This window comes from Centroberyx gerrardi, chromosome 18, assembly GCF_048128805.1.
Source record: "Centroberyx gerrardi isolate f3 chromosome 18, fCenGer3.hap1.cur.20231027, whole genome shotgun sequence".
In the NCBI taxonomy this organism is placed as follows: domain Eukaryota; kingdom Metazoa; phylum Chordata; class Actinopteri; order Beryciformes; family Berycidae; genus Centroberyx; species Centroberyx gerrardi.
This window is the reverse complement of record NC_136014.1, coordinates 25,672,263-25,684,762: the sequence shown is the minus strand read 5'-3', so window position 1 is coordinate 25,684,762 and position 12,500 is coordinate 25,672,263. Positions and strand designations below refer to the sequence as shown.

Sequence of the window (12,500 nt, the reverse complement as noted above, 5' to 3'; positions counted from 1 at the left end):
TTTATTAATAGTTGCAGTGTAGAGCCAGCACAGGCGTAGCTTTGAGTACAAATTGGTTTTCTTTGCTATCGTTGTGTGTGTGTGTGTATGCTAACTAATTCTCAATTCTCATATCAATGAATTCACTGCAAAAACTGACAGACTTGTTCAGTTATTTCATCTTGTCTCCAGACTTATCAAGCTTATTTTAGGATTTTTTTTGTGAAATCATCTCACTGCACTGACAAATAATTTTACCGGTTTCAACAAATTTGACTTTCTTCAGGAGAATGTAACTTGTTTCAGGACATTTACTTCGTAAAAGTGAAATTGTCTTGGAGAAAGTTTCTTGTTTCAAGATTTTCTTCATTGTTTTATGATGATTTCTTGAAAGAAGTCATATTGGCAAGTGATATTTATTGAAACCAGCAGATTATCTGCCAGTGCAGTGAGATAATTTGACTAAAAATATCATGAAATAAGCTTGATAGGTCTGGAAACAAGATAAAATCACTGGACAGCTTGTCATTTTTTGCAGTATTATGGCTGGTGGTATATAACCATCTGATCTGCAGCTTCATATACATAAGAAACCGGTCTAATCAACCCAAGGGCGTAGCGGACACGGGGGACACGTCCCACGCAGTTCCCATATCTGTCCCCTCTGTCCCCCGCACTTTATTCCAAAATTCTCTCTCTCTCTCTCTCTCTCTCTCTCTCTCTCTCTCTCTCTCTTTTCTTAAGGGAAACAATAATACTTGTATGATAGCGGTTTGCACTTGTATTTGTCAATTTCATCCCTCTGTTTTCTTTACAAATCGCACTCTGCTGCCATTTCTAATATCATTAAGTCATTTCCAATAATAAGTGCGCTTACAGTATTTCTATAATAACTCAGTCCTATAGTCCTATAACTGCTTTAGGCCCGGATTTACTAAAGGTTTGCGCCACCGCAAATCGCATTGCGGGTGCTAAAACCTTGTTTTCTGATCTGCTAAGACGGACGTTTTTTGCGGTGTGGTCTAATTGCATCTGCATTTGTGGATGTACCAAGGCTGAGGCGCAAAATAAAGAGAGGGATTTATGGAAATTGGTAGTGGATGTTATTTATCAAGAGGCGGTGGCCATTAATTCCTGCTGATTGCGCATGGCAAAGCATGTCTTATCATTTTGCGCATAGGATAGCTCTGCTGGAGCTGTCTCTGGAGCCGGTCTAAGATCAAAGTGACAGTCATCTACACAGCATGACATGCAGTCATGAGATCGCAGGGTTTAAACGACTTAAAAATGTACAATTTAAGCCTCATTGGCAGAGTAGCAGAATACGCACTCAATATTCAGACTATTACCTAAATATAAAAAAAAAAAAAGTTGCACGCTCTTCTCTGGAGCGTGCAACTTTCTCTTTGCTGACACTAAGGAGAGGCGCAGAAACACGTCTGGGTGCTTCACTTAGGCGAGATCATGGCCATGAATATTATGCTGAACAAATAAGACGGGCTGTAGACTTTAGTTTGTGTATATACTATGTTATGATGAATAGGCCTATAATACTGTGAGTTATTTGAAATCTGTTGATTTATGTTTGTGAAAATCGAATGGGAGAGGATCTTTCAATAAATAATTCAATAAAAATCGTCTTACTCCTGAACAAGCTGTCCCCCTCACTTCTGAAATTATGGCTTCGCCCCTAAATCAACCAGACGAGCCGTTCTTGAGCTCTGTTTTATTCACGTTTTTCTACTCAGATTTCAGTGGGTGACACTGAACTGTGATATCATATATACATTTTTACTATTTGAAACCAACTTTCCAGAGACTTTAAAGTATTTTAAAGTAGTCGTAGTAAATAAAGAATGCAATGTGGCTTCCAGCGAAGAGTCGCATTACTGCATACGCTGCTTTTCTTTCAATTACCAACTAAAGTGGATGGACGGCGTCAAGGCTAGAAGTAGTAATGACTAAGGACGCTGTCTGATAATGTGTTATAATGTTAACTGGTGGTGTGAGACAGAGAGAGAGAGAGAGAGAGAGAGAGAGACAGATAGAAAGAGAGAGAGAGAGAGAGAGGGAAGACAAGACGAGCTGTTCCTTTATCGTGCTGCGGAGGCCGGGATAATAAAATCTGTAATTTCAAGCAAGAGTGCCTCAGTTTTTTTTTACGAGAAAATGCTGCTTCTTAATCTTTGTCTTTGTCTTTGTCTTTGTCTTTCTCTCTCTCTCTCTCTCTCTCTCTCTCTCTCTCTCTCTTTCTCTTTCTTTAATGGTTTTCATGACTTTCTGCAGTTCTGGTTTTAACAAGGGGCTGATAAAATATTCTGTTCTATAAACTCACTGACATCTATCTATCTATCTATCTATCTATCTATCTATCTATCTATCTATCTGGCTGTCTGTGTGTCTGTCTGTCTGTCTGTCTGTCTGTCTGTCTGTCTGTCTGTGTGTCTGTCTGTCTGTCTGTCTGTCTGTCTGTCTCTAACCATCACTGTCTTGTTGTAAACACATCTGATTAGCACACTAGCTAAAGAGAAGCTAGCATTAGCAGTGGCTAGTAGCTGCATGTTTACATTAACATTAGTTGCTTTACTAAATTAGCCTGCTGGCTAGTTAGCTACATAGCTAACAAAGCCAAAGATCACTGTCTTGTTAACACATCTGATTAGCACACTAGCTAACGTGTCCAGTAGAAGCTAGCGTTAGTAGTGGGTAGTAGTTTACTAAATTAGCCTGCTAGCTAGATAGCTAATAGCTAACAAAGCCAAAGATCAGCTGTTTCTGACGCTTTTTAAGCTATAACTTGTGATGTAGGTTATATTTGGACACAGACGCAGTTTGAAATGTCAGCTTGAATGTGTACAATGAAGGTTAACTTTCCATTATCGATACGCAGTGGCTCAATACCTGTGTGTTATAGGAACTACAACACACAGAGGACTGTATTACTCAAAAGTGCATTTCATCTAAAGTACAACAGTTTGCCATTGTACCAGCCAGACATTCTCCAATAACTTCTGAAATTGCACTCACCAGACCATAAGTGCCATTCACTGCCTGAGTTTCCAACACTAACATTATGCACAGTGAGTGTCTTACCCAGTGCAGGAGGCGTCTATTTCCAGCTGGCATAAATGTCGACGTTTTTCTTTGGTGACAGTTTTGCGTCTCGTTTTGTAGCCTACTGCAATATCACAGCATGGGGAATCAAACCACCAACCACTGTCTGAGGAAAAGAATCATACTGTGTTTGTTTTACCATTCTATTTATTATTACAGAACAATGCATTACATTGCATGTTAAATTCTGTTTAAAAATCTGGGGGAGCTGCTAATCATTCAAAGGCCTAATATACCTAAAACTGCATCTTCTAAAATGTGAAAAATAAACATGTGCCAAGTGTTGGATGTGTCAAATGATGGAGAGATGGAGAGGTGAAAGGAGAAAGGGAACGATGGAAGGAGAGAGGGAACGATGGAAGGAGAGAGGGAGCGATGGAAGGAGAGAGGGAGTGATGAAGGAGAGAGGGAACGATGGAAGGGGAGAAGGAGCGATAGAAGGAGAGAGGGAGCGATGGAAGGAGAGAGGGAACGATGGAAGGAGAGAGGGAGCGATGGAAGGAGAGGGAACGATGGAAGGAGAGAAGGAGCAATGGAAGGAGAGGGGGAGCAATGGAAGGAGAGAGGGAGCCAGGGAAGGAGAGGTGGAGCGATAGGAGAGAGGGAGCGATGAACGAGAAAGGGAACGATGGAAGGAGAAAGGGAGCGATGAAGGAGAGGGGGAGCGATAGGAGAGGGGGAGTGAGGGAAGGAGAGAAGGAGTGAGGAAAGGAGAGGGGGAGCGATGGAAGGAGAGAGGGAGCGATGGAAGGAGAGAGGGAATGAAGGAAGGTTGAAAAGATGAATGTGTTGAGAGCTGGCTCTCTGCCAAACCCTGTGTTTTATTGATTGTGGCTTTTAGTGGCTCAAATGCTCTATACACTGAGTACTGATTTCATTATGTACACACACACACACACACACACACACACACACACACACACACACAGAGTCACTGTGTGTGCTTTTACAAAACCGACTAGCGTCACATCTGCCTAGTTTTTCAAACCATGAGGAAAAATAATATGTTGACTCCCAAAACATTGTGGCAACAAATTCAGGATGTCTGCAGGTCCTGAAAAGTCTGAAAACCTCTTGAATTATTGATTGATTACCTATTGATTGATTACCTTGACTACCTATATTCAAGGCGCCAAAACAAACAAAATAAACAAAATACACCCTCTAAGTCTTGAATTCAGTTTTGGAGATCTTAAAAGTGTTGCACTGTTCATGTTCAGGTAAAACTTGCCTGGGTAAATAAAGGTTAAATTAACATTAGTTTATGATGATAAAACACTGGAAAGGAAGCTGGAAGAACAAAATGTTGGGAATTTGTTTGCAAGTAATTTCCCTCCTTCAGTCAGGCGCTTCCAGTCCCAGCCCAAACTAGTGAAGAATGATGTATAGCTAACGCTGTAAAGTATTATAATATCCTTTGTTTGCTTAAGTTGTTTAAGTTAATTTGCCTAAACGTAACCTTGGTTCACTGCAAAAAATGACAAGTTGTCCAGTGATTTCATCTTGTTTCCAGACCTATCAGCTTATTTCATGATATTTGTAGTCAAATCATCTCACTGCACTGTCAGATAATCTTGCTGGTTTCAATAAAATTTCACTTGATTCATGCTAATATGACTTCTTTCAAGAAATCATCATAAAACAATGAAGAAAATCTTGAAACAAGAAACTTTCCCCAAGACAATTTCATTTTTACCAAGTAAATGTCCTGAAACAAGTTACATTCTCCTGGAAAAAAAAAGTCAAATTTGTTGAAACCGGTAAAATTATCTACAGGTGCAGATTTCTTTTTAATGATTTCACAAAAAAAATCCCCCAAAAAAGCTTGATAAGTCTGAATACAAGATAAAAAAATGGTCAGTTTTTGCAGTGTTGTACTTAATTTAGTTGTGTACTTTAACTTTACTTGAACTAAACTGCTAACATACACTCCAAATAAAGCAACTGGACCTAAACGACAGTCTGCGGCGATCCTTAGCATCCTAACTGATGCCGGTGATGACGGCTGCCACATCTAGAACCATCTAAATCCAAAACACAGAGAAACCCCGCGAGGGACCGCATGAAAACATCTCACCCCGACAAAGAAAAGATGCGATGTTTGAACAAATTCATTAAGCCGCCTCTAAGCTAAAATGTTAATGATGTGAAACCCGAACACAACATGGAAGTTTGCTGCTAATGTTTTTAATTTGCGGTGGATCGGCCCCTCCGGTGTCCCAGCGGGGTTCATAAGACGATCGCGAGATAATCCCCTCTGCGGCGGTGAAGAGGAACATTTAACATTTTTTTGAAGCATCATGTATTTAAGCATCTATCTTTAATTTAATCTTATTTTAATTCCTGTCCTTCGTTACCTTTTTCACTCTCCGTTCTCCAAGCTGTTCCTCTATTCTCTGCTGCTCTAAAAATCCAGTTTCAATCAATATACTTAGCTGTGTGCATGCATGTGTGTGAATGTGTGTGTGTGTGTGTGTGAATATGTGTGTGTGTGTGTGTGTGTGTGTGTGTGTGTGATTTCTTCTGCCGCAACAGCACCTAGGTTTGTTTTGTGCTGTTGAACAACACAAACACATATCTAGCTAATTATCGGGTATTTTCAAGTTAGTCCAGCTGGAGATTGATTGTGTGTGTGTGTGTGTGTGTGTGTGTGTATAATCAACCATGCATGTGTGTGTATCTGTGAGTGTGTGTGTGTGTGTGTGTGTTTGCCTGAGTACCTGTGTATGTGTGTGTCTTACTGAGACTGCATGAATCTTTGTATTTACTTACATGCCCACAAGTGTGTGTGTATTTGCTTTTATGTATATGTGTGTGTGTGTATATATATGTGTGTGTGTGTGTGTGTGCATATGTATGTGTGAAGCCTCTAAGCATCGATCATCACTGTGCAGCAGGCTCTAATCACCTCATTAGCACAAAACCCGTCTCTTTACATCGTTTGCCATTAGTCTGTCCTTTATCTGTTGTCAGCAGCCTCTCTGTGCAGTTTTTAACCTTTATTCACTCAGGAAGAAGATTTGCTGAGTGTGTATTCTCGTTCTCAGCAACACCCTGCTTCACATTCATACACACACACACACACACACACACACAGCTGTAGTACTTGAGTCCGGTCTCCAGATCACTTTTCTGTCGTCTTGGCCTCGGTCTCGTTCCCATATCAGCTCAGACTTGTCTCTAACTTGGCCATTACTTGATGCTGACTCAACGTTTTACCGCTTATCTAAAAGTTTTCTCCACCTGGTTCACCTTCGTTTATTTTCTCCCCAGCTCTACAAACAATTTAAGGAATTACACCTGTGTATCGTGTGTAATGATCCTTGTATGCATTGATTAGTGTGTTGTTGAAGGTACAGAGCTCTCTGTTCATTCTTAAGAAACATTCTTTTTTGACATTTGATTCAGCCTATACTGATTTAATTTTCTAAACTCCCGGTGTCTGGTAGATCTTTCCTGGGAAAAAATCCTAAGTAATGCATTTTGCGTCTCCAGTTTGTTTGCAATAAGCCAACCTACAGAAACTCAAGCTTCATCAACAGAAAATCCAAGGAAAAAGTACCGCCCACACTGTTTGATTGACAGGTGATCTCTGGGAAGTGCAGTGCAGAAACACCACAGCAATGAGGCTGAGCATTAAAGATGGAGACAAGATTAAAACAATGAGGAACTCAGAACCTCCTAAAGACAATTAAAACCTGAGTTGTCAGTCATGCAGGTTATATATTGGATGTTAAATCTCTGTGTATCACCACAGGCACCTGTTGGTCTATTCAGGTCAGTGAATCTATTGCACCTTTCACTGTGTAAACCCAGTCTATTCACACACACCTGCATCCAGGCTGCCTGTGTGTTTGGACACCTGTTATAACACACACACACACACACACACACACACACACACACACACACACACACACAGACAAACACATACATGGGCGTAGACTCATACAAAGGTGTGCATACTAATACACCCCCCATGTGCACACACACACCCACCTATAAGCACACACAATCACATGTGCATGCATATATACACATGAACACACACACACACACACGCACAGCTCCATTCATGAATAATTCCGGTAATTTTCAACCTGGGCCTTTTCCTATTTTCCTAGTTATCGAACTTTTGAACAGAATCAATCGTCATTATGGAAAAAAATATGAAAATATGTGCCAGTGTTGACAATAACCAGAATTATCCTTTAATCCCATCTCCTCCCTCATTCCCACACATCCCCTCCCTCTCCTGACTCTTCTGCCAGTCATAGTCTTTACAATCCCAGTTTTAGTATCCAGTTCAGAATGGAGCATGCTGGGAATTTTTACCCTCTGTAACCTCTGTATATGCCATTCTCTCTCTCTCTTTGTCTGTTGGAGAGAACGTCAAGTCAAACTCTGTGTTGAAATCTGAAATCTTTAATGCTGCCTTACTCATCGGCAAAGCAAGGGCATCAATTCACTAAACCCTAAGTAATGTGTAGCGACCTGCTATCACTCAACATAGTGTATGCTAAAGTGTTAGCATGGAGCCTACTATCACTCAACATAGTGTATGTTAAAGTGTTAGCATGGAGCTACTATCACTCAGAATAGTGTATGTTAAAGTGTTAGCATGGAGCTACTATCACTCAGAATAGTGGATGCTAAAGTGTTAGCATGTAGCCTACTGTAACTCAACATAATGTATGTTAAAGTGTTAGCATGGAGCCTACTATCACTCAACATAATGTATGTTAAAGTGTTAGCATGGAGCCTACTATCACTCAACATAATGTATGTTAAAGTGTTAGCATGGAGCTACTATCACTCAGAATAGTGTATGTTAAAGTGTTAGCATGGAGCCTACTATCACTCAACATAGTGTATGCTAAAGTGTTAGCATGGAGCCTACTATCACTCAACATAGTGTATGTTAAAGTGTTAGCATGGAGCTACTATCACTCAGAATAGTGTATGTTAAAGTGTTAGCATGGAGCTACTATCACTCAGAATAGTGGATGCTAAAGTGTTAGCATGTAGCCTACTGTAACTCAACATAGTGTATGTTAAAGTGTTAGCATGGAGCCTACTATCACTCAACATAATGTATGTTAAAGTGTTAGCATGGAGCCTACTATCACTCAACATAATGTATGTTAAAGTGTTAGCATGGAGCTACTATCACTCAGAATAGTGTATGTTAAAGTGTTAGCATGGAGCTACTATCACTCAGAATAGTGTATGTTAAAGTGTTAGCATGGAGCTACTATCACTCAGAATAGTGGATGCTAAAGTGTTAGCATGTAGCCTACTGTAACTCAACATAGTGTATGTTAAAGTGTTAGCATGGAGCCTACTATCACTCAAAATAGTGTATGTTAAAGTGTTAGCATGGAGCTACTATCACTCAGAATAGTGGATGCTAAAGTGTTAGCATGGAGCCTACTGTAACTCAACATAGTGTATGCTAAAGTGTTAGCATGGAGCCTACTGTAACTCAACATAGTGGATGCTAAAGTGTTAGCATGGAGCCTACTGTAACTCAACATAGTGTATGCTAAAGCGTTAGCATGGAGCCTACTGTAACTCAACATAGTGGATGCTAAAGCGTTAGCATGGAGCCTACTGTAACTCAACATAGTGTATGCTAAAGCGTTAGCATGGAGCACCGGAGCCAACGATCTACCGGGCACACATGGATGATTTTGGTGTCTGTTTCCTATCACTTGACAAGATTTACAAGGGGCCAATCTCCCAAAAACTTACTGTATTCCTTTAAAATTGCGCACTCTGTGTTGGTAACAGCAGTCAAAGAGTGATGTCGGTGCGTCTACTATCTAAACAGCATGTTAGTGGTCTGATGTTTGTTCTAGATAACATGTTCTCTCCTCATCTGCTCCACAGCAGCCTGTGTCCGTGTGTGTTTTGTCAGTCTTAGTAGTAATATCCTGTTTTAATTAAAGCGTCAGTGACATCAGCCGCTGGAGGAACTATCGCTGTACCTATCTAAAATCTAAACCTTCATATCACGCTCTCAACCTTTCTTTTTCTTTCTCTTTTTCTTTTTCTTTCTCTTTTTCTTTCCTGTTATCTCAGTGTTGTACTCTCACTTTTCCTTACTCTCACTCTAACTCTCTCTCTCATTTTCTCAACCTATTTTACTCACTGCTCTCTGTCAATTTTTTCTGTCTTACTTTCCTAATCACTGCCTCTCTCATTTTCTTGCTCTCTTAATCTTTTTCTCTTTTCTCTCTCTCTCTCTCTCTCTCTCTCTCTCTCTCCATAGCTTACCTGTTTCCGCTGTGACTTAATGAGTTTCTTGGTCATAATGACACACACACACACACACACACACACACACACACACACACACACACACACACACACAGCTGACAGGTGAATGGGCTATTCCACTGAATGAAACACAATAGAGCTTAAATAATAACCTGCCATGGAAACTGCAGACAAAAGACACTGTGAGCCTCATTTATACAAACATACGGTGTATTTGTTCAACCGTGGGACAATCATCCGTTCTTAACACACACACACACACACACACACACACACCCCTACTTCCTCTAAACCTATAATCTGAACAACACATGAAGCTTCTGATAGTGATCGTCCTATTTTCTGCTTTTAAATACAGCTACATGAGCCGAGAGCCTTGCTGTGCGCACTTGTTCCTGCCAATATCCAGACATATTGTTAAATTTAACCGTACCATTATAGTTTGATGATCAAGCTCCCCAAAAATATTCCTTTTACAAAGAGAAAACTAAACTAAAGAAAACTTTATTCAGTGTAATAATCTGCAACATTTTCATATACATAAATGTCTGTTTTACTGCTCTCTATCACTGGTTGATATAACACAACAGTGATCCAACCTATCCAGTTCATGAAATTTTGTTCCATGGTTGTCAAACGGCATTCTGGGAAATGTAGGAAATCAAACTGAAGTAGAAGTAGACAAGGCAGGTTGAGGGAACGTGGGTACACCAAAAAAGTAAATTACAACACTTGGATAACTCCTGGAATGTATTGAATGTCATAAATCGATATCTAACAGTGTAAGAGTATCCGAGGGTGGATTTCTCCTTTAAACACTTTTTCCAGCATTGAATAACATTAACTAAGTTTAATGATGCAGCAGGTACTTTAAGCCACTCAGTCTGATGATCTGAAGCTTTCCATCCATGCTTATAAATCCCATCAAGCATGACTAGCTTTGATTTATTGTTTTCTGTGCCAACTCCAACCAGGGAGCTAGGTAGTGATCTTTATTGTTTTCCTCCTGCTTTCGTCTTCTTAGGCATGTACTCTACTTTGTCGGAAGTCAGTACACATGCATTGGTAGCTGTTGTATAAAATCCAGAATACAGAGAAATTGGAGGGTTCTTTGATTAGGGAAGTGGTTCTATATAGAACCGTAAAGACTCAAAAAACCCTCTGATTTGTTAAAATAAAAAACTGTATAGGATAGGAAAAAGGACCCAAGTGTTTTTCTTAGTCTGATTTAAAGGTCCCATATCATGTAAAACAGGACTCCCCTTGCCTCTGTGATGATAAAGGAGTTGGATGGTCTATCTAAACATGGTGAAAGTATCAAAACGCACGGTCACCAACTAAATCCACACAATCCATATTAGAAAAGCGAGCCTCTAAACGAGCCGTTTGGACTTCCGTAACTTTGTGGCGTCACAAAGGTTCGCTCATTATCATTTTTGTAAGAAATAATAGACTAACAAAGTGTTTTTTTCAAAGCGGTCGAGCGGTCGTCATCGTTTATTACCGGAGAGTTTTCCCTACCTGTAGCCGCCGGGCCGCGGCGTCTCACGTTTCACTCTCGAAACGGTTAGCCAATCGGAACAGAGGGGTCGTTAATATTAATGAGCCTTAAAGACACGGCGACAGAAACGGCCTGTTCTTGGTAAGGCTCAGAGAGATGCTGGAAAATGAACGTGGAGAAATGGATTGAGAGTGTTTTTGGTTCATGACACCACACACACAGCTTTGAATGGACCTCAAGACACAAAATAAAACTCTGGAAAGTGGAGAATATGGGACCTTTAAATACTGATGATTTGGAGCGTTTCTTATACTCATCAATGGTTCTTGAAGGTACAACACCATGAAGGTTCTATTAGGAACTATTTGAGCATGATACCGAAGAGAAACTTTCTACAAGGGTTCTTTATAGCACCAAAAAGGATTCTGCTGTTTTTACAAACCTAAAGAGCCATTTCCTGGTGCTATATAGCATCATTTTTGTTAAGTGTGTCCCCTTGAGGACGCTCTTCACTGGGATTATGGGTACTTTGGTACTTTGGTCCTGCCAGCAGTAATCGACTGTGGCTTGTACCTCTTGCATCACCGCTGCACCATAATCACAGTAAAAAAAAAAACACATTCTCAGGTATCATGGCTGTACAGCAACTTGTGGAAATAAACCGATCAGTTGTGGCTTTTTGGGGGAAGATTAGTTGGAGTTTGCTTAAGAAACAGTTTATTTACAGTGCTGGAATCTGCAAAGGGCAAACTGCTGCGGGTGACGGTGAATCATGGCTGTTTCACGTTTTTATGGTTTTATGGTTTTATGAAGCCATTTGCGGCTACAGCGGCTCCGCTTCAGGGTTATTACTCTCACCGCTTAATGCAGTGAATGGGCGCTCTGTGACAGAAGAGCCGCCGTTTCCTCACCCGCTACACTTCATTGCGCCGGAGATGCATTGCGCTGCACTGCAGGTGTTGCATGCGTAGGATTTATTCTACGTGTGTGTGTGAGAGAGAGAGGGAGAGAGAGGGAGAGGGAGAGGGAGAGAGAGATAGACAGAGAGAGAGAGAGAGAGAGAGAATGTCCTGTTCCATGTGTTTATAGATATAAACATATATATTTATATAATATGTTTAATATAGCAAATATGTTTCTACATACTTATATAGACTTATATATCTACGTATATTTCATATCATTATATACTGCACATATGTCATATATGTTAATACATATTTAAATAAGTAATGAAGACTGAGTAACATCTGTAAAGAACAATGTAAGTAGATCTATACATATAAATAATCCATACTCTTGCTTGGCTGTTTTGCTGTTCTGTTTTATTGCTTTCATTGTTTCTATTGCTTTATTGATTTTTGTTTAGCATTCTTATTGTTTCTACTGTTTTTCTGTTGCTTATTTTATGTTCTATTTGTGTCCTTCATTCTATTTTCTTTTTCATTAATGAATCCTATTACTTTTGCTGCTGGAACAACCTCATTTTCTTACTGGGATCAATACAATCACATTTTCTCAAAACGTACATTTTGTTACTGTGTTGTAGCGTTTAAAAATATGACACTAATTGGCCTAATGGGGGCGCTGCAATTAAAATTCAAAATGTCTAACTTTGAAAGGC

At 40.0% G+C, this 12,500-nt stretch overlaps 1 protein-coding gene across 1 annotated transcript in view; it reads left to right on the top strand.

The window, feature by feature from the left end:
* pex7 (peroxisomal biogenesis factor 7) overlaps positions 1-12,500 on the top strand; it is a 49,547-nt gene that overhangs the window by 24,674 nt on the left and 12,373 nt on the right. The gene's annotated exons all lie outside the window — the stretch shown is intronic.